A 24,588-nucleotide genomic window follows, 5' to 3' on the forward strand; every position below is an offset into this window, starting at 1 on the left:
CGTACACCCTCAGCGGAGTGGGTACTCCGCAAGGTTCTGTCCTTTCCCCTTTTCTCTTCAATTCCACACTCATTCCCTTAGCCCATGCTCTTCAAGATATCCCTCACCTTCACCACACCCTCTATGCAGATGACATCACTCTGTGGACCACCCACGGCAGTGATGGTGACATAGAGGAAACCTTACAAACCGCTGCAAACATCACACAACAGCACGCACAAAGCATTGGTCTATCCTGTTCCCCGGAAAAGTCTCAGATAATTTTCATGCGTCCCTCACCACGTACTCTTCCCACAGCCCCAATCACCGTTACTCTGGCCGGACACTCCATCCCGGAGGACGACACACTGCGGATCTTGGGCCTACACATCCAGAGCAACGGCCGGAACACTTTCACTATCCGAAAACTCAAGCGGGTGACGGAAGCGCTGTCGCACCTCATCCGAAGAGTTTCCGGCAAACACTATGGCATGAAGGAGCGCGATTTGTGTCGTCTCATTCATGCCTTCATACTTAGCCGTTTCCTCTACACAATACCATATCTTCGACTTCGACAAGAAGAAATCGCCACCCTAGATGCTATGCTTCGCAAAGCCTACAAGGTGGCCCTACACCTCCCCCCTAACACGCAAACCACCAAACTTCTCCAGCTTGGGCTCCACAACACCACACACGAACTCATAGAGGCCCACAGGCAAGCACAATACACTCGTTTAGCTCAATCTATCACAGGACGTTACATACTAGACGCTCTCCGAATTCACATACCAGCAGCCGACCCCACACTCCTATCAGTTCCCCGCCCCATACACACTCAGCTCACAGCAAAACCTCTCCCTCGGAACACCCACGCCACCTATCATTCGGCCCGCCGCAAAGCCCGCGCAAAAGCTCTACACAAATACTACGGTAACGAAGCTGACGCCGTATGGGTGGATGGGGCCTGCACGGGCGACGACGCGGTAGCTGTAGCCGTCGACAATACTCTCCAACCCATCGCAACTCTCCACCTTCCTGGCGCATCCACCCCGGAATCCTCGGAAGAAGCGGCGATCACGCTTGCCCTTACACACACTAATGCTCGGTACGTCCTTTCCGACTCAAAAACCGCACTCCTAAATTTTGCACGAGGACGAGTCCACGAGACCGCCTTCCGCATTCTCAGCTCGCCCTCCGCAAACCCGCCCCGCCAGGTGGAACTGATCTGGGTGCCTGCGCACTCTGGGAACCCCGGCAACGAAGCCGCCAATGACCACGCCCGAGGTCTCATCAACCGGGCGGCGGCGGAATCGGAGTCGAGCTCTTCCCGGGAGCGCATGCACTCTTTCAGCGAGCTGACCCAGGCATATCGCGCCGAACGTCAGCTATACCCCCCGCCCCACCAATCCCTTGGCAACTATCACCAAATACTATGGCGCCGCCTCCAGACCCGCACCCTTCCCTCCCCCTATTTCCTCTCCCGCATCCGCCCGGGAGCATACACCCCCTCGTGTGCTCAATGCACTCACCCCCATGCTACGCTTACCCACATTCTTCTTGAATGCCCGGCGGACCCTCCCCCGCGGGGCCCGGAGCTCCTGACTACATGGGAGGAATGGGAGACCCTTCTGCGTTCGACGGACCCGGCCAGGCAGAAGATCGCCACTGACCGGGCCGCCCACTTCATGGAACTCCATGAACTCAAAAACATATAGCGCAGTGGGGTCGTCCGGGGACCCTGGGACCTACGTGCCCGAACCTCTTGGTCAATAAAGTTGTTTCTCTCTCTCTCTCTCCAACAGGGTTAAGGTCGGTTCCACAAGCCGGTGGAACGATTCTTACAGGGACCAGCTAAGCCGAGTGATAAATGAATAACGGTATGGGGCGAGCTTCCAATAACACAGCCAGATTTCAGAGGTAAAGGGACGTGTTACCGTACCTGCCGAGGGCGGTCCAACTCAAAAGACTGGATTACGCGACAGTGTTGGTCCCCCTCCTTCGTACCAACAGAGCTAAGGCAGGTCCGTCTGCATTTGCGTCATTCTAACGTGCGCTCACACTATGCAAGCAAAACGCATAAAAACGGCACGCGACCGTGCGCTACAGCTGCCTCGAACGGCTTTCAGAGACGGCAGAGCACGCACGTCCTGCGCACATAGCAGACGTACGCCGCTCGAGCGCGAGTCTGGCATACGCGCCGCCCTGCCGGACCGCCAAGTACAGGCCGAAGAAACCACACGCCAGCCGAACATGCGGACAAGACGGGACCTCGTACACCACTATACACACCCTGCAAGTTTATTGGCTAGACTTCCTTTGCCTGTAGAGCTATTTAAATGCACGGCGAACGATCGTTTCTCTTTTGTTTTTGTTTTTTTAGCCCTCTTTCCAACTACCTGTCCTCGCGCCTACAAGAACGCGAAAGAGGAAAAGTGGCTTCTCGAAGCGCGTGGCATAAATACCGCCAGGTACTTCCTGCGTCGTACCTTGCGGTGCCCCGCGGGTCTACGCCGTTGCAAGATCGCGCACGCCTTTGCAACGCCGATTGCAACTCAGCGGTACCCGTGTGGAAACTGTGCCGCCAAGACCCCGTTCGCGAACAAATTTTACGATCGAAACGCGACGAGTTCGCAGAGTTCGTGCACCCGTTGAAGGCATGCAGACTTATCCAACGCTTGGCAGGCACAAAAGCGGTCACGGTCTTGTTTCAGAAATCTTTCGGGCAGCAGTCGAGTACACCTGCGCAGTGCCCATAGAATGCAAAATATATATATATATATATATATATATATATATATATATATATATATATATATATATATATATATATATATATATATATTGGGTGCATAATACGGACAGCGTGCTAACACGATCAGCTCCGCGTCTATGAGCAGTAGGCATCATCCCCGCGATCATCGAAGTAACCACGGCTGGTGCAGTGCAGGTCGCGCGCGCAGCCTCGCCCTTGCGCCGGCTGCTCAGCGAGCGAAGTCAGCGCTGGTTAGGGGCCGGCTACCGGATGCGCCGGCTGCAGAAAAGCCGCAGCAGCGCTGAAAGTGGCGGCTATGAGAAGAGGGGAGGGCGGGAGTTAACCTTGGAAAGCAGCAGTGCGCGCCGCGTTGCCCAACTCGCAGTGGCAGCAGAGCGGAGAGAAAATGCCCGCCGCACACAAGAACGAGCGTGGCGAGTAGGCAAGGAAGGAGCGTCTTCAGCCAACACCTCCTAAACTAGAAGGCCGGAGTGCTCGGCGAGTGACGTCACGGGCAAGAGGCCATCGGTACGCTCGGGGATACGGCTTCAGTGAAGGGATCGCGGCTTGGTTCACCTAGCAGCCGTATGCTTTTATTGACCACTCCACACATTTTCTTCAGTCGAAACTGCGTAATGAGCAGCAGGCACCTTACAAAGCATTTATTTAGAGGCACAGATACAAAACAGCTTTGTAAAGCTTGTGCATGTATTGATGCCAGAAGCTTTTGTAGCATAGCGCTTTGTCGTCTTTGTAATACTACGTTTTTTGTGAATTATTATTTATTATACCCCATATTTCATACCTATTACTTCAAGTAAATTGAATCCATAAAAACCTCTCCTTCCGTATTTTGTACTTGTGGTTTTTACGGCACGGCAATGACGAATGCAATGCACTCGATTAGCTTCACAATTGCGTATGAACAATCTTATTGGGGACACATGTATTTATTACAATCTAGATTATGGTCAAACGAATAATTTCGCTTTCGACGCACTAATTACCACAGTCCACTAATTTACAACAACTCAAATGAGTTTAGAAATGGGATATAAAACATTTGTGCAGCTATTTACACGAGAACAGCTGCCTTAATGCGCAGAGTTTCAGCTTTTCTCTTCCTTGCCTTAGCATTGGCATCCAATATTTTGTCATTCATCTTGCAGCAGTAATTCTTCAATAAAATATTCGTCCTACACCACAAAAGCTGCCTTAACACAAATTCAGATTTATGTCTATCCTCGCAGGCGTCGAACTCTGAGGAATCATCACTTTCTGTAAATGCATTTGCTGTAATTGAGCAATTAACTTTCCGTATTTTTCAAAAGTAACTATTTAAAGAAGTTCTGAACATCTTACCCTGGAGTGCGCTAATACAATGAAGTCTGCACGTGGTAGCGCCCTAATCCAGGCACTCTGGGCTTCTTCATCTGGCGGAAACTTGAAGAGATTGTTTTTCTGCCTTGATTTGTACATGTAATTGCTCCGGCAGTTGGGCACGCAGCACTTAATAGGCATATCTTGGCATGGCACTCCACATTCCGGGGCAATGAAGACTCGCGGTACACACAATCGCAAGCACAGCACAAGTGTTGAGACTACATGCACTGGTCACGTCTAGAAAAAAATGTGCGTTCGGAAGCATGCAATAGGATGGCCGAGCATGCCGGGACTTGTTTAACCCCGAAGCTATTCAGGAGCGGCAGGGCTCCTGGAACTAATTGAATTGTAGTCGCCGCATTCGTCCCCTCGGTCTTCTCCGAATAGCCGGGGTTAACCATAGTATATCTTCCGCGCTTCATTTTCAAAACTGGTGCGCCGCTCGTAGCTTCGTAGCACGCTGCACGGAACTTCTATGTTGGCCTCTTGTGCGTGACGTCGCTCAAGGGGAGAGGGTCAGCCAGAAGGCCTTAAGTTCTCTAGAGGGTGTTGCTTCAGCGCGTCCTCGGTGACCGCTCGGCGCACGGTTTGCGCCGCGCTGCGTAAAAGACTCCGCGAGCAACGCTTCCCTCTGTACCTCCCGCGTATCCGTTCATTTTCGTTCTCTCTCGGCGCCCGCTCTTTCTTTCTCGTCCGGGGCACAGCTTTCAAGGAAGCCCACCGATTTCGTGAACCTCTTCCGAATAGGAAGCACTGCAACGACTGTGCCGCCGGTTTGCCGCGGACCTTTCAGTGTCCGGTTGAAACGGAAGGGCTCAATGGAAGGAGGCAAGAAAAAGAAGCGCAAGAGGAAAAAGGCACATCAGAGTGTAGAAATGCCGGCTTCCGCTGGGAAAGCTCCGCGATGGACAAGAAGAAACACAGCCGAATCACGGTGCGAGCTCGCCTCGGCGGGGACAGCGAGAACTTCGCGATTACGCGCGCACTTGCGGGATTTGCCGAGGTCGCCCCTGCCGGAGGAGAAGACAGAAATAACTCGCGGAGTTCTGGCGCTGGGACGATTGACTCTCCCGTAGTAGCCTCGGCTTCCTCCTCGGATATGCTCGTAACGTCTGTTTCTACCCACGCGCCCTTCTGCTCGAAATGACGACACGTCTTACAACGCCGCCATATTTGGTGGTTCAACTCGCCAGAACCATCGCCATCTCGCGGTAGGTCAGACTTATCGGATCACAGTTGCTTATGACGGGAAATATTCAGATTATTTTTTTTTATCGCTCGCTTTTCTCTTTTTAACCGACTTTCGACGCTCGTGAACGCTTGTTGCATTGCTTATTTGAGTGACAGGGACTTCAGCGGCGTTTCTTGACCCAGTGAGGCCGCATAAGTCTGGTCAAAGCAAGACACCGCTTCGTACGGCGACGTTGACACTGATGCACCTTCCAAATAACCTCGCAAACCACACCACTCTTCAGGCAGGGCCGCAAAGCAGCCGCGTACGCTCGCAACACCTCAAGTAACATTTAGACTCGCACGTGAAGACGTCGCATGTAGGAAGGTTTAAGACCCCTGAATTCAAGGCGAGAAACCGCCTTCCAACCTTTACGAGACGTCCTCTCAATCGTCGAGCACGCCTAATAGTTATCCATACTCGGTTTCACAACAATCTGCACTCAAGCGAAAGCTAAAACCCGCGCTCTAGCGATCGAGACTGAGGTAGTGCTAGCGCATGCAAGCACACGTTCGTTAGCATAATCACGTTCTCGACTGGCTGACGCCAGCTGCTGCGTTTATAACATGCAGTGCCACGTTATCGTGAAATGAAATTCATGAGGTACCGGCACTTGCGGCCCAAACCGGTTAAGCAAAAGTCGCGGACTTCGATCCTCCACAACCAGCAAGCCCCCTGTGGCGGCTTGCCCCGGTAGCAAAAAGGTTCGCTGGTAAGCAGGCACTGCTGACAAGAACGTTAGGGGGGGAGCGCGCCGCTATTTCACAAGTAATCAGAGCGCTAGCTACAGAATAAAGGGAGAAACACGCTTAACCGCAATCCACGCAAAGGGCGGCAAAAGCAACCGAACGAGAATACCGGGAACGACTCATTCACGCTTACGCAACGCAATTACGAAAGGCGGGAGAAAAATTGTACGCGATGACAGGCGGAAGCACGAGGAAACCAGCTGCTTCCTGGGCTTTCCCGGTGTTTCACCAGCGCGGCGCGAAGGAAGGTGTGCACCAAGTCTCTCAAGCTCAGTATGATGCAGCAAAACAGAAAACGGAACTACCTCACAAGCCCCCCTCGTATTGTGATTCCGCACTCACAAAGAGCAATAGAGTACAAAACGGCGATGCTATGGAAGAAGTTGTAGTGCTCACGGCAGACATTGTCAGATCATGACTGGAACCTTACCACAATCATTGAAAACGCATTATACAATAAATGCGACCTACTAGTACCTACCTAGTACTACTACTACTAGTACTACTACTACCTACCTACTAGCATCATACGGAGCAGAAACTTGGAGGTTGACAAAGAAGCTCAAGAACAAGTTAGGGACAGCACAAAGAGCGATGGAACGAAGAATGTTAAGCGTAACGTTAAGGGACAGGGAGAGAGCGGTGTGGATCAGAAAGCAAACGGGGATAGCCCATATTCTAATTGACATTAAGAGAAAGAAATGGAGCTGGGCAGGCCCTGTAATGAACAGGTTAGATAACCGGTGGACCATTGGGGTTACAGAATGAGTTCCAAGAGAAGGGAAGCGCAGGCGAGGACGACAGAAGAAGTGGGGTGATGAAACTAGGAAATTCGCAGACTCGAATGGGAATAGGTTGGCGCAGGACGGAGGTAACTGGAGATCGCAGGGATAGGCCTTCGCCCTGCAGTGGACGTAATATAGGCTGCTGCTGCTGATGATGGTGGTGATGAACTTAGCTTCTTTGGTCCATTCATCTTGCATGCGGGATATTAAATCAGACATGATGTCTGGACAAAAACGAGTGCTTTTCAGTATCGAATTTTCCTTTCCTCTTCATGTCAAAAGAAGCTACGATCACCACAACTGCTCTAGCACTAGAAGGATGTCCGCGCTCTCGTAAACTCGCATGTCCGACAGAAAGGACATTAGCCTGTTTTCAGAGAGCCTGCCCTTACACTTCTTCTCAACAAGTCCGTGCACTGCAGCGACAGCCGGTCGTGCAAGCCAATCACGAACGAGAACTGTGTCGCACTGCCTGCCGCTGATCCTAATACGCGCCCGTCATCCGTTGGATGGATGGACCACGGAAGGATTAGCTATTAGTGACGCACAATGTGCGCGTCCTTTCCTCCGCGAGGCACGCTGCCGGCGCTATATACTCGGCCTCAGCAGTTCTATGCAGTACTGTAGACGCTACGGGCGCGTAGAACAACTAGGCCATCAAGCACATCTAAAGGCACCGTCCGCGCGTTGTTATCGTCCTGCGCGTTGTTAACGCCCTGTGCAAGCATCTGCGTTTGAATGCCTCTCAGCTTTGGCCCTGCCGCACGAAACTACTGAGACAAAGCACAGTGTTCGTGTTCGCTTACGCGACCCATGGCCTTTTCTGCGCTGCGAGCAATTGACGAGGCAGAGTATAGAACAGTGCACCAGCAAGCATTTCAGTACGTGCTATCCTGGGGAAAACAGTGCACATCAGTCCCCTCCAACGCGCTCAACCATGCGAGACGGGCCAAGTGCCGAGCAACAAGAGTGAGAGATAACACCAAGCGGAAGCCCCACACCATCAGCACGAGATGCACAGATGGCAGTTGAAAGAGCACGACAGCGTGTTTCCGCGAGAACGCCGTACCGGTGCCAGCCTTTACCACTACTGCACCAAGGAGGGAAAAAAAGAAAGAGAAAGAAAGAAATGGGGGGGGGGTTCTTTTCTACCACTCACCTCCCCACCATCCCTTCTTGATCTCACTCCATACAGATTGCTCTTGTTTTACGAATGTCGGGCGCAGCAGGCTTCTGCAACCGCCAGAGGCGTCACTGAAGTGGAGAGGGAGCAATCCGTAGGCCGCGCTGCAACGGGGTGACACGATCACCGGCTTAGTTGCAAAGCAAACCACCTGGTGTCGTTACAACGGTGAGCACGAACGCTGGCCAAGTGAAAGAAGGTGCAGAAGAGGGGAAAAAAGTGGGAGGAGGAGGAGGAGACCCCGAGAGCTGCGTATGCTGCAACAGCCGTAAGAAAAATGCCACTCATCTGCGGTTAAACGTTATGGACTATTCGCAATGACAGACGTCCTCCTACCGTTACGCATGTCATTCGTAATTATTTCAATTCTGTTATGACGGATAAAAGGTGTAATACGAATGCCGCGCAATAACGAAATCATCACTCTCGGTGGTCTACAAAGAATGCGTATTGTTGTTGCCAACGTTAATATTATCTCATTTCATTTATTTTCACCTTAAAGGCCCGGAGGCATTACATAAGGGAGGGCTTTAATCCTTGTGACAATGTTAGAACAGCTAGAAGAAACACAAACCTTCCGACGCCAAGGTTTGCGACTGGTGGCGTTGGCCAACACACCCAGGGTTAGTTCTAGAAGTAACACATAAATACCCAAGGAAGTGGATGGGAAAACGGCGCCACGGTAGCTCAATTGGTAGAGGATCGCAGGCGTAATGAGAATGCTGTGGGATCGTTCCCCACCTGAGGCATGTTGTATTTTCATCCACTTTCATTTCCATTAACTTATCATTTCGCTAATTCAATCAGTAAGTACAAGCAATTTCCCCTGTGTTTATCGTGGTGTCTGTTGGTTGGCTTCTTATGATAAGATTAATAAAAATCGGGGCCCTCGGTTAACCACCTTTTTTCTCGTTTATTACACACACACACAGCGTTTCTCTTATAACACCGGATTTAATGTGGTTTTATTTAGACCTAAGATATTAAACCTATTTTTGGAAGCTGGCGGAGTGCTTGAAGCCTGCGTCACCTTCGTCGCGGGTCGGCCTGGTATTGCACTATCTCCGGGATCGGCCCACGCATTCCTGTCGCCAATACGGACGTAAGCGGGCGGGCGTACCCCTCGCGGAACGCATGCGGGGGATGCAAACGGGGGCTAGAGGTGAACAGCTTCGCTGTAACAATCAGAACAGGCGCATCTTCTCACTCTTCGCAGGAGGCGTTAATCGTGTAAGTATTGAAGAAATAAAACAAAAACATCGAGCCACAGAAAAAGGAAAGTCATGGCGGAAAAAGACTGCACAGAAATGAAGACGCAGGGACAGGAAGAAACTGAACAACACAAGTGCTGTTAAGCTAAAGCAAAGAACACAGAAAAGGGCTCAGAGCCTTCTTCCGTGTCGGTACTTTTCTGTAGTACTCCCAGCCCGGTTCATCGACGTTCTTCGCTCTACTTTAACGGCGCTTATGTCGTTCAGTCTCTCCTGGTGTCCCGTGTCTTAACTTCAGCGCCGTTTTTCCAGTATGAACTCATACCAACTCGCTCGGCTGTCAACCTCAGTAGAATGATTGAAGACAGTGTGATACGAAAAATCTCGCTCAGCCATCGAGTTCATTCCGCCTACTCAACTACCACTAGCCCCTGACAACAGCTAATCTGTTCACAGTCAACAGGGGGTAACAGTCTCGCCTAAAGGCCAGAATACATGGAGCGAATATGCGACGAATAGTCGGCGTTCGACGCCCGGCGGCGTACGCGCGACGCGCGGCGGCGGAGAAATCGTCGTTCGCCGCCGATCCAGCTGGCGCAGAAAAGTTCGTCGGGCGTCGGCGATACCGGAAGCGGCAAACGAGCGGCGCCCCAAAGCGAGCCAATCAGGTCTCACTATCCGCCCCGACTTCCGACCTGGCTTCCCCGCTTGTCCGTGTATCCCGATCCCGCTCTATCGTTCACGCTGGTCTCCCGCTTTTCGTGTTCGTGGTATTCAAAGAGGCGCGGCTGGAATTTAACGACAAATTAATTTCGGCTGTTCAGAAGCGTGCCATCCTGTGGGACATTTCTAAACAAAATTTTACGCGTTTTTAGAGTGTTCCGCAATTCAAAAGCAAGAATAGTTGTCGTTAAAGTTTTTTTTTGTCATGTGTTTAACTACAGTGCTTTTGCCTCATCTAGCCACACTGATAACAACGCAGCGGCTCGCCGGCGGCGGCCGCCGTGTCTTCGCTCCATGTAGCGCAGCCCGACGAACATACGGTGTCGCGCCGCGGCTGATTTTCCGCCGCCCGAACATCGTCGTGAAAGTTCGCTCCATGTATTCTGGCCTTAACACGCAGCATTCAAACTGGAACCATTTTCGTGTCTAATGTACTCCGTGCCTCTCCCTAGTCGCATTAGCCCGTAACAATTTTAATCGACCCTGCGGACCAAAAAAAAATTATAATAACAAAAAAAAAGCCCCCCACCGAGCAGCTCGTACGCGCCGCGCAGGTTAAGTAGCCCACGCCGAAGGCAGAACACGGCCTGCCGGCGACGGCAAGCCGACGACAACGCCGGACACAGCGGGAGGGGGGGGGGGGGGGGGGGGGGGGGCTTGCGGGAGCCAATGAGAGCAGTGAGAAAGCAACAGCCGAAAAGAAAACGTTAAATAAGCAAACTAAAACAAAGAAAAACACTGCAACCGCTTCGACAAGTAATCACGTGGTCCTAATAGGCCTCGAAAACACGAACTGTTTGTGAACGTAACTGGACAACAGAATGAAAAGAACAGTTTGAAGAAGAAGAAAAAAAACTAAAAGCAAAAAAAAGAGGGGAGGGGGAGAGAAGGCGAAGCTAGCCAGGAGAGGAGGTCTGCAAGTGCTGACCGCTGCTTGTCCAGCGAGCGGCCATTTGCATTTCTCCTTGCCCGCACAGTGCAGAGGGGGGAAAGAGAGGGCCCGGCGTGCGCGGCGCTTGCTGGTGCGGCTCTAGCAGCAACAGCAGCAGCGGCGGCAGTCCACAGCAGTCGGGTCCATCCTACGCCCCGCTTCACCTCGACGTGACCGACGCTCGTCCGCGCAAGAGGAAGCAAAGAAAGAAAGAAAAAGTTAGCGCCAGAGGAATGCTCGGCGGCAGAGGAGAACCGGTTCTCCGAACAGCTCACGTGGACGGGAAAACAAAAAGAAAGCAAAAAAATACCGGAGAAGCGAAAGCACGAAGCCCCTACGACGGTGGAGAAGAGGCGGCCCGGCGTGCGAGGACGTTTGCCCGGCCGGTCCAGGCGACGCTGCTGCGGGAGGCTTCTTCGCCCGCAGCAACGGCGTCTCGCTGAGAAGGCCAGAACGAGGGCTCGCACGCGCGCGGCCACTACTGCGTAAAAGTCCCGTTTCCAGAGAGCCTAGAGAGTCGAGACCCGCTGCACGAAGCCGACGCGGCGGTCAAACCAACTTAGTTTGCGCGAAAGGCAAGTAGTAATGACCTCGGTTTCAAACACGCACAAGAACCTCGCATACGCAAGTTCTCTAGCATCGCGATGCCGGCAATATGCCCAAGGGCAAGACTATAAACGCTGTTTGCTGAAAGCTAAACGTTCGGCCTAGTTAGCGGGCCATCCTCAACCTGCTTACAGCGAAAGGACAGAGACATGCACGTGTTATTTCTTGTTCTTGTATATTTCTGGCGCTGTAAGTACATTGGGGATGTCTGTTGAAAGTGTCACAGGAGTTATGACCCTGCCAACCAATCTGAAATAATACAGCCGTCAAAAATAAATGAAGAGCGAAATCTATGTGCGCCAAACGGGGTACACATTCGGGCCTCCGTAAGTACGCATGCACGGCTCGTAAGAAAGTGGGCCAATATTCGCAAAGATTCTTACGATAAAATCGTGAGAGCAGATGTCAACCAATCGGGGAGTCCGACATATTAGCGATAGTGACCGGCCGATAGCAAATGACACTTACGAAGGAGAAGCTTGGTGCACTCGGCCCCTGTTTTGGCCAATCGAAATAGTGAATGGAATGCCGAGACAGGCAACGGTCAATACCAAACAGTTCTTACGAAAGATAAAATGCTCCACGAGTCCGGCTCCTGAGTAATGAATGGCGGCATATTCAGAGAAGACGAAGCGCCCAACTCGAAGATGTTTAGAAAAGTAGGAAAGAAGGTCACACAAGCCTGGCATTCCAAATAAAAACGGTACGCGTCACAGGTGCGCTTAATAGCAATCGCGGGGAGAGGAGTTCGTGGAGAAGAGTCAGAGCGAACCGCGCCAGATGCAAGGCGTCAAACAAACAAAAGACGCAGGACTTTGAGAGGCGCACCAGTCGCAGACGGCAATGAAGTCAGAACTCCGACTTCTGGAAGTGAGACGGTGTAACGGGTAAAATTCTGTACAGGTCATCTGCATCAGGCCGGCCGACATCAACAAGAGAGAGTGACGGCACGTGAAGAACGACACAAAATGGACGGCAAAACATCCGCCGCAGCCGCTTACGGCTGGCGGTAAACTTGCCTGGCCGTACTAGCATACAGTGTACAGTACGAATCACTCCCAAAGGTTCCTTCCTCTAACACCTAATTACCATTCAAATGAACTTGACCTCAACGCATTATCAACTCCCTAAAAAGAAAAAAAGAAAAGCGCTTCATGGGGCGCGTATATATATATATTGTCGAGGTCTTCCTGTCACACAACTGAGTGGCAATCAGCCGCGAAATAATAATTAGTTGTCCCATTTAATAGTAGCGTAAACGTACGACCGAAAGGTCCGCTTAAGCACTGCGAGGGAGAAACCGACTGGGAATCGGGCACTGTTTTGCGATCGCGTTGTCACAGCCTGGGGAACGCAGATAGAATCACCGACAACCCGACCCTTCACATTACACGCGGCCTTGGTGGCGCGAAGGTTTTCGCTTCAGGAGCTCTATGCACGGCGGCGAGGTCGGCGGTGGTAGTAGTAGTAGTAGTAGTATTTGGTTGTTTATTTTTGCACATGGGGGAGGGAAGCAAAGTAGGGAAATTACCAGTGATAGCATTCTAACTGCCCTGCGACATATACTGATACCAGAACGGCGGTCAGCAGTGGGAGTAGGGTTAAAGGAGGGGGAGGGCGATAAAGGACAGGGAGAGAGGACAGAGTAGGAGGAATGGAACAGTTTGCATGCTGTACAATGACGTTAATAAGCAAATAGATAAATACAACTGTGCAAAAAAGAAAAAAGTCATAGTCCGCGTGTAGTGTCTCTTTGGTCAAGTGTCTGTAAACCAGGTCCCGCACACCGGCACTCCTTATTTAGGTAGTGCAGAGCAGTCAATGCGCGACTTGTCTGAAACCTAGTGCTTTCCGAGCTGGCTCCCGCGTGCGAGATGGACGGCAAAAGGCAGCGGCTGGTGCGGGCGATGCGCCAACAGCGACCAAGCCAGAGCCATTCGGATCTCATCAAGGCTGTAACCGGCGAACCAGTCGAAGTGCGCGCGAGGAAAAGTGGCTTGACTTCCGACCATCGATCGTCCCGGCACGGACGAAGGCCACAGGGATGTCGTCGCCCCAGCTGCCCGATGCCCACGCACGCGTGCTTTTCGCCGACTTGTTAGACTTTGAAAACGACGACGGCAATTTAGCGCACTCGACTCCCATGAAAGCAGTCGATGGTTGGCCCCGTACCGCACGCGGAGGACAGTAGACGCAAACACACGCGATGTGAAGCTGTCGGAAGAGGGCCGAGTTTAGGTAAATATGGGTGGAAAGAGGCGCCACAAGTAAACAGCGCACAAACTGCTATACGATTTGCCATTAGTACACGCACACCAGAACAGGCTGCAGAAATGTTGGAAATTAGCTGCACGCACATCGCGTCGGCCTTAGCACACAATCTGAAAGAGAAGCGGGAACAAATGGATAGGAAGGAATCAGTCGACATCTTTGCTACAGCAGGGGGGTAGGGGGTATACAAAGGATACGGCAACCTTAGACATACATGGAGAAATCCAAACCGCCTGGTGATCTTCCTGGAAGCGCAAACGGGAGACGTGGAGGGAATCAATCCACCCCCTCCTCCAGACTTGCTTTTGTTTTCCTCCGCTTCACCGCAAAAGCGCCATCCCTCCAGCCCGGCCACCTCGACCCATTTCCCTCCTGTCTTCCACGACGCGCTAATAAAAACACAATCTCCAACAGTTAGGGGCAACAAGGCCTGTCTTGCGCTCTTGCAATACCCCGTTTTTACAATTCTCCCCCATGTGTGAATAGCCCGTGCGTGCGTGACGCACGCAGAGAAATTGTTTTTTCGACTTGCGAAAAGAAGGCACGTCGCACGCGCCGCCAATGTGCAGGTGGCGCAGATCAGACGCGGGACGCATGACCGATGGGGGAGGGTTCCGCATGCGCCAGACGGAACCCCCTTCATCCGCTCTCAGGACCTTCCTGGTAAAGATGGATGCCGCAACGTTTCATATAGAACGCAGCGAGAATTAGAGGAAGGAAACGCAGTAAGGCGAGTAGGGAGTAGTGCCTGGCTGACGGGCGCCGACTTCCGGCCGCCCGCAGCACTCACCTAACCCCCTCCCCCCCTCGCCACTGTGTGTGAGTCACACACAGCGAGACGACCAGCAAAGGCAGATGCTGCAGCGTGAGCTCACATGCCGCGGCCGATGCTTGCACGTCTCTGCGACGCCATCATCGTCTTCAGCGAAAGTTTCCTTTTCTGAAATTCAGTCTATGGAGAACACGGATACAACGAATATCGGACATAAGGAAGTAAGCATAGACTCGCCGATATCAGCGTGTAACGAATACATGTGCATAAGGAGTATCGGATATAACAAATGTATTTTTGTGCCGGACGCGACTTCGTTAAAACGAAGTTCGACTGCATCAAAACATGCATGACTTCCAGCGCAGCAGGCATACGACAATTTCAACCATTATCACAGGGCGAAAGTAGCTTGGAAAAAAGCTTTCTACGAACGTCCTTCAATTACCTACGCACCAAACCAAGAGCTAACGATTTTATTGTATCGGCGCCCAGCCTGATTCACTGCTACTGTTAAATACTAAGCGCACTCCCTACGTAGGCCATGGTATTCACAAGAGGCAATACCGTATTCCATATAAATCACTTTCTGGAATACTTTCACCTCGCGTAACGTACTGCGCGACGCCGAGGAGGTGGCGGGGTCACACATCTTTCGCAGCCGGTTCAATCGCAAGCTGCGCCGTCACAACGTCATAGCACCGGATGTGTCGAGATGGCAACCTGCGCCGCTTGCGGACGTGCAACACGCCGCGGCCGGAAGGCGAGCGGCGACGCTTGCGGCACGCTCGCATGGCCGGTGCAGCTCAGGCAGCGCAAAGGTCAGTGTACGAAGCTCGACCCTGAGAGTAGAACGCACGAGGGGGGTGGGGGGGCAGGAGGAGGATAGGTGTTTTGATCTAGAGGTGCGGAGGTATCAAATAAGCACGCTATGAAAGTGTCGTAGACTCTTTGGTCGCTCAAACAAGCACATGGAAAGGAAAAAAAAACGTAGAGTAAAACAGAAAATAGCCTTAGTGCTCACTATAACAGCGATGGCTGTCCGACAACGACGACGATAACGCTGATAACGACGGCATGATAACGAAGACAGATCAGACGACGGCGCACACATAGCGGACTCAGGATCGAACACGGGGGGGGGGGGAATGTGCAGACTTTCTTTTTTTTGTGACGTCTTGTGCAAAGTAAATTTGATGTTTAAAAGATAGTACTTGTGACAGAGGCCATGACCTTACCGTGGGTACCCTCAAGAGAGTTGCATAAAGACATATGTTCATAACTAGATTGGTTCGAAGCGAAATCGAAGACAAGCAAGCCGAGGGTGTTCGAACCTGTTCGACGCGATATATAACAGCCTCGCTCCTATCGCGGCTCACGTAAGCTTGTCTGAGACAGTTATTGCCGCGCACTGTGCTCTCTTTTTCACCACGCCAAAGCACGTGCCTACAGAAGTACTCAAGCTCGGTTTGCAGTTAGCAAACGATGGCAAGAATGACCTTGCAAATGCGAACACACAGCGAAAAAGACAACCAGGCGGAAGTACCGAAAGAAGGCCACCAGCAAACAAATCCCTTGAGCCCAATTTCAGTAACTTTGCGGCAGCAGGACAACCTAAGTAACTTTTCAACGAACCTGAAAATAAATAAGAGAGGGAGGGGGGTCCGAAAAGGAGGACAGGTTTTGCGATTACCGGTGGCAACAGCCCGAGACGTCGGCACATACGGGACCAGTTGAAGCACTTGGGGAAGTATGACAGGCCTCTAGTTACAGAAAGGAAAGCAACAGGGACGAGGTATTCGTTTTTTCGGGGCAACAACCTCCCGAAACCGAGAGGAAAAGTGCGAACACTTACTAAAAGCAATTCGCAAAAACACGGCAGGTGGATGATAATGTAGTCTTTGTAACAATGGCTTGAAAACAAAGCTAAACGATGCAATCTGCCTCTCTCCTGTCAACGCTTGCAATTCTCTCATTCCTGTAAACGCCGTTTTTACATAATCCGAAGTAAAAACAAAACGACAACATTGTCGTCGACGGACAATTGGAAAACGGGGCAATGAATTTACACACAAAAGGTGACAGTGCTCTCCATAGAAACTGCGGTAACCTGCGCATAGATTTACTGCGCGAACTTCCAACGGGATAAGAGCGGGTCGTCGTGGACAAAGCTCAACTCGGCATCCGGCTCACTCTCCGCTGTCTCTCAATGCCAACGAATAGGTGCGTACCGTTATACGCCATCAAAAACACATCCATAGCACTGACCACGTCAAGGACACTGCCCATAGGGACGATATTAAATGAAATGAATGATCTCAAGTCGTGCAACTCGTCGACTAAGATTGTGAGCAGCGACAATTGTTCCGTAAAAGCACATTTTTCGTCGAAAGTTCCGGTCTCATTGAAAATCGCGCGAGAAGAAAACATTTTTACAAAGAAAAAAAGAAAGTCATGTTCCAAGCAAGAGCAGGCCGATAGATGCGGCAGCGCTGATAGCTGCCGCTATGCTTCGAGGATGGCGCAGGTGGCACGCGACCGCGGCGCCATCTCTCGCAGCGCGCGGTCCCTCCTCCACCGCTCCAACAGCTGATTGCCGCCTGACGACGGGACAGTAAACCTGGCGCCCCAATGAACATCAGCACGCGGCGCGAAATAAACAAAAAAGAAAAAAAATACCGCCTGTGACCAATGAGAAGCGCGTGAAAAAAAAATCGACGGCGTCAACACAGACCAAGACGAGAAAATAATGCGAGCCAAGTGGAAAAACAAACGCAAGGGCCGGCTTTTACCATCGCCGAGTTCGCGACGCAACCACGGGTAGACAAAGGGGGCGAGCGCTTGAGAGAGAAGGAACGGGGGAGCAAACACGTTCGCCTCAGCGGAGTCTCGAACCAGAAGGCACGAAGGGCTTGCAGCGCGCTGACGAAGTCGTGCCTGGTGGCCTTTCGCTGCTGCGAGCCATTCGACGTAGAGTTGCGCAAGAGCACGCTCCACGCGAGACCTCTCCCTCCGCTGTCGAGCACGGGCCGCCCACAACCACCGCTCTCCCAGCGACAGAAACGAAGAAAAAGAAACAATGGCGCGAACGAACGCCGCGAACCACGAGTTGTTTGACAGCGCGCGCTTTATCGCGAGCTACGACTGACGCCAACAGATCGAGAATGTAGACAAAACGATGTGCGAGATACCATTCGTAATGGTCCTAAACAAGTAGTGGGAGCTCCGGACCTCACTTTCCGGTCCTTACTCCTTAAGGCCGATCCACACGACGGACCAAATTGCTCTTTTGGACCGCGGTCCGCGCATCACGTGATAGGACGTCACCACTTCGTGCGTACCGCCATTGGCCCGCGCAAGACCGCGGCCCTCGCGGTCCAACAAATCGCCGAGGCTTTTCCCGCTTCCGTATTGGCGGCGGACCGCATGCAAACCGCAGCGATTTTGGCTTAGCCAACTAATGTTGTCCAGCAACAGAGTGTCTTCAGCCAAATCCAATATAGTTTTCGGCTCAGCAAAAGCCAGTCAAGCCAGTCGTTTCATGTCCGCCGTTCCGCCTACACGTGCGTGCAGCTGATATATTTTTTAAACACCGTGTCCTCTTGGAGTGACGAGGAGGTTTTTTTCATCTTGTATGCCTCGTTGAGCAGTTCCCGGCTTTGTGGGACTCGAGCCGGAATGATAACAATGATAACACTCTGGCCGAGAGTGTAGCTGGTTGGTCCGCTCTGCCGTCTGCCATGGCGGTCCGCCGTGTGGATGTGCTCTGCGCCGGACCGGACCGCTGCGGGCCGTGACGTCGCATCACGTGACTGATCGGCCCGCGGACTTGGTCCGTCGTGTGGATCGGCCTTTAACTGCGGCGTCTGTCCCGATATTACGCAACTATCCATTTGTGCAAAAAGACCCAGTTCAACAATCGTTGGGAGTAAGACGGGGATGCGTTTTCAACCTGGCCGCTCTAATCCCACAGAAGTTCCAAGGCTGCTTTAGTGTTTGAGGACGGCTTCGCTAGCTTCGCCCAAGCTAACCGGAAGGAAGCGAGCTAGGCCTATGCGGACAGCACCCAATCATCGCGTCCCCCAGCTCTCTGGGCAGATAAACAAACGCTCGCTTCCAGCGGCAGGTTAGTGGCCCTAACCCGACGCAAGCTAACAAAAAACCACTGACGCCTCAGGCTGGGAACAAAAGGAGGCATGATAAACAAAGCCGGAGTGGGGGTATCGACCCGTCGCCTCAGGCAGAGAACGCTGCACTGGATACGGTCAATCGAAGTCCCACGAGAAAAAAAAAAGAGAGAGAGAGAAAGAATGAAAGACGGAAAAGTAAAGAAATGCAGAAATAATGTACAAAGCAAAGAAAACTGGGTGCGGAGGGGGTCGCCATGACTAAAAACTGCCAAGTCCCTAAAGTAGTGACGAAAAGAAAAACGAGCTGCCTAGTGCCAGGTGGCAAAAAAGTTGAAAAAAGAGAAACGACCAGAATCGCCGCAATCGCGAGGTTAACTGGGACTGGCTCGAGAAGACGCCGAGACGGCACACCAGGAACTGCCAAAAATAACCGGCCCACACACTCCTCGACCGCCCAAAATGCTGCTCGCTCGCTTGCTTGTGCTCCGTCGGTCCCACCGCAGGGTCCTTCCTCTGTGCGCCAGCGCACGTCAAAACTCGGAGTTCACGCTGAGAGCACGACGACCCGGGCGCCGCAGGCCGCGGGCGGACAACACACACACGACCGACCCATCGTCTGGCACAGGAACCGCGCTCAGCTTGGTCCGCCGCTGCGCTCGTCGCGAGCGAAAGCGGCGCAGCCGCCAAACGGGGGCAACACAACGCACCCAGAGACGCGCTAGCCCGCGGGCTGGGTTGCGTCTACGAAACGCCCGTGTGGTGCGAGAAATCCAGCGTCGGCACAGGGGCTCGCTACTCGGTCAGGTCCCAAGCAGCAGCGGCGTTTGACGCGCGCCGCCAGCTCCGATGGCCAGCTAGACAGGCAGGGGCACAAGCACTCACCTAGCGTGGCATCCAGAGGGGTCGTAATCCATGGGGGGAGCAGCGTCAGAGAGCACTTTCTTCGCGAGAGGAGGTGTATCCGAGGTGTGCAGCGTGGATGAGCCCGGGTTCGGGCCCCAAGCACTAGGCTACTACAGGTGCGCTGCAGGCAACCCCATTCCAACGGGGCACACACACACACAGCGGCGGCGGCGGCGGCACAGCCAGCGACGGGCGAGCGCGCAGGCGGCGGCAGCGGCGGCAGAGAGAAGCCCGATCGAGTTTAGAGATCGTTCAACTCTACCCGACAGCCACCGCGCGCCGAGGAAGCCGAGGAGGAGAGAGAACAGGGCGTTGGGGGTGAGAGAGAAGCCCACGACGCCGCGCCGCTGCTGCAGTCAAGCAGGCTAGCCAGCGGCACAAGCAAAAACGCGAAAGGAGGGAGCGGGCGAGGACGCCAAGGAGGAGAGAACCCCGCGCAGTCGCGCGCGCTCTCCACTTGGGGCACGAAGAACGGCGGGGAGAGAGAGCACGCGAAATCCGACAGCCTGAAAGAGAAAATAAAGAGAGCTCCCACCAAAAGAAGAGATAGAAAGACGGGGGAGAAATGGCCACGCTAAAGCCCGGCCACGCGAGAGCGAGGGAAAGAAAGAATAAAGCAAGGCACCGTGCGCGAGGAAGCAAGCAGTACGGAGCAGGCAGGCAAGCAGCAGCGCCGAAAATGCGAAACGGAGAAGAACGGCTCGTCGAGAGAGGAACACGCCTCGGGACGAAGTATGGGTGCGTGCGTGTGCTCGGGCCGGCCCGCTCGCTGCACACGCGAGCGAGCCATGCGCGGCAGCGGAGCGGGCAATAACGCCTAAATGAGCGGAGAAGTAAGATGGAAAATGGTGGGGGATGAAAAAATAAATAATACAAGAAAAAGGAACCAGGAGAAAAGAATGAAAGGCTCGCAAGCACGCGCGAATGCCTGAGGAGAACGTAGTCAAGCCTGTGCGAGCGCCGTAATATGCCTGCCCCTTTCGGGGATCCCGGCGAAACAAGAGGCGACGATGTCCTTGATGCAGGAGTAGTAGTGGACGCCGACGACGAGCAGCGCTGCTTCCCCTCGTAAAAGAGAAGGAACATGACGGCGCCCATGCATATGAGATGCTGAACACGAGGTCCGCCAGACGCGAGGTCAGGCGGGGGCGCACCGCTCCGAAGAGCATACAAAGCAGCCAATCCGGTGAAAGCGAAAGTGCCAGCGCGCCGGCGGACTTCTAAATTGGGCGTTAACGTTAGCGCCAGTGGGCGATATTCCCTTTGCTTTTCAGCTTTTTCTGTACTCCAGCTTTTCACTGGCATTCGATTCGGGTAAAGACTAGCTGATTACATGCAATACGCCATAAAAATAATAAAGAACAGTAGGGGTGGCGGACGGGGTCAGAAGAGGTGTCACCAACCTGTACACTGCAGCCACGACCACAGTCAAGTATAAATACGACAGCCCCCGAAATTTGCGAGAGTTTGCTAAACGCTTGACGGCAAACGGTTAAACAGCGCCCGACACACCAGGAGCGCAAATCAGTGTTTACGAATTCACCGTCACACAAGCCTGAACCTGCATATGAAATATCAGCCTCTGGTCAACGCCACGTTCCCAATGTTTCTCGATTGTGAAGGCGTCCGAGATGGCGCGCGCTGGCACAAAACCTGTCGCCGCGCACAATCTCGGAGGCCATTGTCTGCGCCTTATCGAGTGCGCTACACATGACAGGGGGCGCTTGAGTCTACAGCATACCATCAGACCTTCTTAACACACGCGCGCGCTTGAGCGTTATGGGCTCGAAACACAGAGACGGAGCTGAACACCACAAGGCAGAGGCTCCCCCCTCCCCCGTATTGAGTCTCCCTGCAGCGTTCACTTGCACTAATGACCCTTTAAGCACGGTCATCACTAGGGCCCACACGTAGGAAAAAACTTCGCACTATAAAGCGACTGGAACGATTAATTCAACTCGCTTTTAACCATTTAATTTCCGCCAATTTCTCAGGCAGCTAACCCAAAGACTAAAAAGAAGAAACGCCCCCTAAAAAGGCATTCGGAAAGCAATGAAGACAATCATAATGACGTTAATAATTCACGAACCCACGAGACGGTACAAAAGCCGCTGGAGGCTGTTAGATATGGCGTCGTTTCCTGAGGCTACTTCGAGTTCCCCAGACCACATCGGATCGCAGCACAGCTAATTGAGGAATGCAGAAGCAGGAAAGCACATTCCAGAGGAGACACGTGCAAACAAGTTTGCGGCCCCCAGGTCGTGTGCCGCCTGGATTAGAAGGGGCCCTAGGACAATGGGGTCCAATCGTCCCCCCTCTTCGCCTTTGAAGAAGGCATTTGCCACCACTGCGGAGCCGTACAAAGCAGGTGGGAGCAGGTGGGGCCTCGTACAATGGAGCATGAGCGCCCCCTCCTTCTCCTCCTTTGAAGAAGCGCATTGCAACTCTGCGAGGCAAGACCGCAGGGGGATCAAGTGATCAAGCAAGGGGGCCCAAGCGACGACTCTCTTCGCCGGGTATGACACCATCGCACGGGCGCTTACCATTGGCTGAAAGTGGCGTCATCTGAGCGGACTCTCCCATTGGTCGAACATGACGCGACTTCCAGTGCTCGAAGGGTTTATAAGAAGCCTTCCAGAGAGACCTGAGCATTGGAGAGCATTCCCTGATTCACCTCTCTCGAACTTCTTGCCGCGGGCCGCAGCGTCCGAGTTGCTGCCGGCCCGTAATGACTGTACGACTGTTAATTGACTCTCAGCTCTCTGTATATAATGTAACATAAATACTCCCAAGTTTTGTCTTCATCCCGAAGTCCGTCCCCCAACCCCTACAAGGCTCACACAATTTTCAGCCACCACATCCAGGAAGCTCGAGCAGCCGGGAGCAGGCGGAGCATGCGCAATCACGCTGCGCTATTTCGTGTAGCACTTACTTTACGCCAGAGCGTCGACGAATTATTCTCTCGGCGTAAACCACGGTGAGCGCGCGACGCGCAAGTTTCAAGCGGACAAAAGTTTCATCAGCCTTTGCGGCAGGAACTGCCCTCGCACAAACAGCAGTAGGTCCCCAAACCCTCTTGTCAGCGTTGAAGACACATTGAAGAAAATATTAAACGAAGCTAGACCACATGCCAGAATAATGCTTGCCTAATAGCAAAATATGAAAAACGGCCGCCACTCTTATGGTGAGCGGAGACCGGAATGCCAGGGAAAACGCCGGAGAGAATAAAGACGGTTGGCGCCGCCACATTGAACTACCTGCACCAGGGATGTAATTCTCGACCCCGTCTTACTACGCCATGTTGTCCGATTCGGCATTTTGTCAGCGCTGATTGGCTCACATGGCGGCTGCGCCTTCTCTGATTGGCTCAAAGCACCAACATGGCGGAATTAGTGAGTGTACAGAATAGCACATCTGTTCTTCCGTACGTCAAGGATATTGGCAGCGCCTGCTAGTAGCTAATAATACTACCAAAAGCATGAGAAAGAAAGCGCGAGAGAAATGGTGTATGTGTGAGCGTGGTGGGGGAACGGAGGGGGGGGGGGGAGGGGCTGAACATTAAGGACGGAAGTAAATTCTGTGACGATGCCATGACGTCATATGCGCAAGAACTCAATATTTTTTTTTTGTCACAAGCAAATTCATTCAAGCCAAATAACTGAAGAGAAAATTGATTTATCATTCAATGCATACTGATTGGTTGTTTCTCTTTAGACGGTCCATAACATAAGCATACCGTTGTTTACTTGTACAGCAAGAACACGGCGCCCGCATGGAAACCATGGATAAACTGGTGATATCTAGCCGCTATATAAGTAAAACCATCCTATCAAGGGACTATCACAGCAACGAGCACAGTGCGTTAGCACGGTGCAGGGACAACCAGAGGCCGAAAAGTTCACGTGGCGTTGCAAACAGCGCCAAAAGAATAATGTCGTTCTCCGGCTGACCTGCATCCGGAAGGATTGTCGCAGCCCTCACCAGTACAAAAGAAAGCACACGACTTTTTCTCTGCAGCTGTGTAAACGGATCGGTGAAATGGAACGCTCGGTAAAATGGCTCACGATACGGCGAAGGGCACATATCAGCCAGCAAATGCAAGCCCACGAAATGCGCGCGCACCCGCAGATACGGACGGATGATATTATACAGGTGCACATAAGAGGCGCCCTAGGCGGCCGCCGTGTATAGAACGAGCGCCGAGCACGAATACTGATGAAACGCTGGCCTTTCCAAAGACGTGTGCGTACGCAACGGTATCCTCGATGCGAAGCAGCGGCCAGGGGATTGTGTAGCGTCCACGACAGACAAAGGTGCACGGTCGTACTGAATACATATACACGAGAGTGATCATATCTAGGTTTACCGGAATTTCTCTATATCACCTGTCGTAGATAGCGTAATTCTAGTAATTAAGCAGGATTATTCTGGGAGGCCGACATTACTTGCATGAGAAACCGAAACACGCGTTAAACTAATTAAAACATCTTACTAATTAACTTCTCAATGAAATGACCTTATGGCACTTATTGCAATTTACGAATTGTAGCCGGTAACCTTGTAAAGCGTATTCACTTTGGAAAGAATTTCCTCAATGACAGCAGTGCGGAGATATGCGCCATCAAACTTGCAGTAAATATTCACTGTTCCACTTCTTCAATAAAACGCGTCGCATACTTTGGGAAATATCTAAAAACTGGTAACGCCTGGAGTTCATTTCAGTGGACAGATCGTCTTGCAAGTTCACATGATACAAGTCGCAAATTGCAATATGTGCCGTAAAGTAATTAAGTTAATTAGTGAATTATCGTTAATTAGTTCGATAAGTGTTTCGATTTCTAGTGCTGGTATTGTTCACCTCTTCGTATAACCCAGCTGAAGGACAGTAATTATGCTACCTTCCACAGGCAGTCTTCAAAAAATTCCGGGAAACTTAAAGATGATGACCCCGCACGCAAACACACACACACACATTATATATA

The 24,588-nt window shown here is 52.3% G+C and overlaps 1 protein-coding gene and 1 pseudogene across 3 annotated transcripts in view; one reads left to right on the forward strand and one right to left on the reverse strand.

Moving 5' to 3' along the window:
- The window catches only part of bbx (bobby sox), a 280,573-nt gene that overhangs the window by 83,496 nt on the left and 172,489 nt on the right, over positions 1–24,588 (reverse strand). Inside the window, exon 1 of one of the 3 annotated variants that reach the window (XM_065455227.1) lies at positions 19,586–19,844. The exons of the other annotated variants lie outside the window; for them this stretch is intronic. The gene's annotated coding sequence lies outside the window, so the exon portion shown is untranslated. Of the gene's footprint in view, positions 1–19,585; positions 19,845–24,588 lie in introns of those variants that run through there. 3 annotated transcript variants of the gene reach the window in all.
- Positions 8,993–9,146, forward strand: LOC135920944 (U2 spliceosomal RNA; annotated as a pseudogene).

The sequence above is a fragment of the Dermacentor albipictus genome, chromosome 4 (assembly GCF_038994185.2).
Source record: "Dermacentor albipictus isolate Rhodes 1998 colony chromosome 4, USDA_Dalb.pri_finalv2, whole genome shotgun sequence".
Classification (NCBI taxonomy): domain Eukaryota; kingdom Metazoa; phylum Arthropoda; class Arachnida; order Ixodida; family Ixodidae; genus Dermacentor; species Dermacentor albipictus.